This window comes from Arachis ipaensis, chromosome B09 (genome assembly GCF_000816755.2).
Source record: "Arachis ipaensis cultivar K30076 chromosome B09, Araip1.1, whole genome shotgun sequence".
NCBI classification, from domain to species: Eukaryota; Viridiplantae; Streptophyta; class Magnoliopsida; order Fabales; family Fabaceae; genus Arachis; species Arachis ipaensis.
In genome coordinates, this window is record NC_029793.2 from 38,184,063 (window position 1) to 38,187,141 (window position 3,079).

Genomic DNA, 3,079 nt, shown 5'->3' on the forward strand with positions numbered 1-3,079 from the left:
TTTGTTGATTGGTTAGATGAAGAACAAAGTTTAAAAAGCATGACTAGAGAAGAGTAGAGTGATTAACCCTAGACACTTGAGAGTTAGAGTGATATACACTACCAGTAAGGGTTCAGTGCTTAATTTTATGTTCCCTGCTTTCATGAGCTATCTTCTTACAAGTTTACTTACTTTTTATTGTATGATTTGAATTAGTGAAATCTGATTTATGTATATTCTTGGAGAATTTGATTTACCTTTAACCAAGTAGGTAGAAACATTTTGCATGTAGTTGCATTCATATAGATAGGTTGCATTTCATACATTCTACCATTCCTCTTCACTCCTTTATAGCTTCTCTTGAGCTTAGCATGGGGACATACTAATGTTTAAGTGTGGGGAGGTTGATAAACCACTATTTTATAGTTTATCTTCTGCTCAATTGAGTGGATTTTATCAACTCTTTACCCACTTATTCATACTATTTGCATGGTTTTACTTTTTTCCTTATGATTTTGTGCTATGATTGAAAACATGCTTCCTTGGCCTTATATTTGCTAATATTAATCCTCTCTTATTACCATTAGATGCCTTGATATGTGTGTTAAGTGTTTTCAGAGATTACATGGCAGGAATGGCTTGGAGGATGGAAAGGAAGTATGCAAAAGTAGAAGGAATACAAGAAGTTGAAGGAACTGCAAAGCTGTCCAGCCTGACCTCTTCGTACTAAAACAGCCATAACTTGAGCTACAGAGGTCCAAATGATGCGGTTTCAGTTGCGTTGGAAAGCTAACGTCTGGGGTTTTAATTTGATATATAATTTGCCAAAGCTGCCTCGACGCCAGATGATGCGAACACGTGGATCACGCGGACGCGTGACTTGGCAGAAACGCAATCCACGCAAACGCGTGGACGATGCCTCCGCGTTACTTTTCCGCGACTTGTACATACCAGAATATGCTGGGAGCGATTTTTGGGCTATTTTTGACCCAGTTTTTGGCCCGGAAAACACATATTAGAGGCTATAAAGTGGGAGAATGCATCCATTCATCAGACAATCAGCTCATACATTCATAATTTTAGGATTATCAATTTTAAAGGGGTTTGTTACTTGTGACAACCAAAACTTTTGTAAGAAAGGTTGATTGCTTGGTTTAGAAACTATACTTGCAACGAGAATTTATTCTGAATTCTAAACCGTCAATCTTCAGTTCTTCAGCCACCAATCTTACTTTGTTCTTTGCTATACTTCCATCTTCACCCAATTTGTTCCTAGAAATCTACTTAGTACCCGTCACTTTCTTTCTAATTGGACTCGAAACAAGTGTCTTAACTTGGTTTTTCTCAAACCGTTGTAGCTCTTTTTCCATGGCTTTGACCCAAGAGGGGTCACTAAGAACTTCTTTAACATTTTGAGGCTCTATTTAAGAAAGAAATGTCAAATTATTTTCTTCCAAAGCCCTTCTTTAAGTGGATCTTGTGGTGACACCTTGTGAGGGATTCCAATAATGAACTCTTGAGGATAGTTCTTTAGAAATCTCCATTCATAGGGTCTTGGTGATTTAAGAACAGATTCGGGCATGCTTAATTTAATGGTATTGGAGCTTCCAAAAATTTCACCAGTTGCAGGATATAAAATGAGATTGTCTCCTACAGAATTGTCTACAGCAGCTGGTTCAGGATCATGTTGCTCAGATTCACTTTTCTTAATCTAGAGCTTCACTTTTGTTACTATCCACTTTTATGTGATTTTTGGATTTTAAACACTGTTTTATTACTTTTTGGATGGCTGTACCTAACTAATTAGACATATGTTACTTATTTTGCTATTCTATCATTATCTTATCCATCTTTTGCAGGTCTGGACTGATTTTAGTTTTCTTCTTTGATGACAAAAGGGGAAGTAGTTGAAATGTGCATTGGTGAATGTGAATTGCATGTTTTGGTGATTATCTCAACTTGCAATTCACATTCATTAATGCATATTTTAACTATTCTCTCTTTTGTCATCAAGTGAAAAAATTAAAATCAGTCCAGACTTGCACAATTACCAAACTAATCACACTCCTAATTGGGTTTTTAACTCAATAGTAATATTTAGTCATCATCTATAATATGTTGTTGATTCTTCAAATTTAACAATGCTACCAACACATAAGCTACTCTAGTCATGTATAACAATACTAATTCTATAAAAGTACCTTAACTATAACTACGTGCTTATTTATTTAAAAGAGGAAAACAACATCACTAACCTGAAAAGTCGATCGCTCCCGCAATGTGTTACGTTGCATTCAGGCAGTTGATATCATCATCTTGTGCATCTGCGTACGCCATAATTTCTAAGAATATCAAGAAAAACTGTCAAAAGAGGGAGAAATGAAGTGAAAGATAGAGTAAAAGGGACATTTAAGGTGCTGTAAACGACTTCCTTATATAAGCGTGTGTCATTCTTATCTCATTTACATTATAAATGAATTGAGATTGAGCATAGTGTAAATAAAATAAGACACGTATCAATAACACGTGTGTAAACGTGATACATATATGACAAAACGTATATTATCTTGTTTACACTGTAAACAAAATATGCTTAATCTCAATTCATTTACCGTATAAATGAGATAAGTAAAAAGATGAAAATGGATAAATACACTACAAATAACATATATCAGTAAATTAAATATTTAAAAATTCTTATTTAAAAGTACAGTACTCTTTATCTACGAAAAAAAGCGTACAACAGTTTTTTGTTTAATTTAAAAAAGATCTCCCTTCCTTCTTTTTGAACTCACCTGTACAGAGTAATCTCACTTCACTTCCAAGCCAATAGTTACCGTCCTTTGGAAATTGAAACACATTCTTTTTGGTTTTTGCATATGATATCAGACAATTAATTAACGGATAATGAATTGAATTACGAACGCAAGAAAAACTCCGGAGAAAACAGAAAACGAAAGAAAGAACATGGTTTAATGTACCAGAAGAATAAATGTAATTGGTTCTGTGATTTTCTAAGCTAGCAATGGGTAAGTACTACTAACTAAGCACACGAGACAAACTTCAGTAACTTTCCTTCTCAAGCCTAATACAACACAGC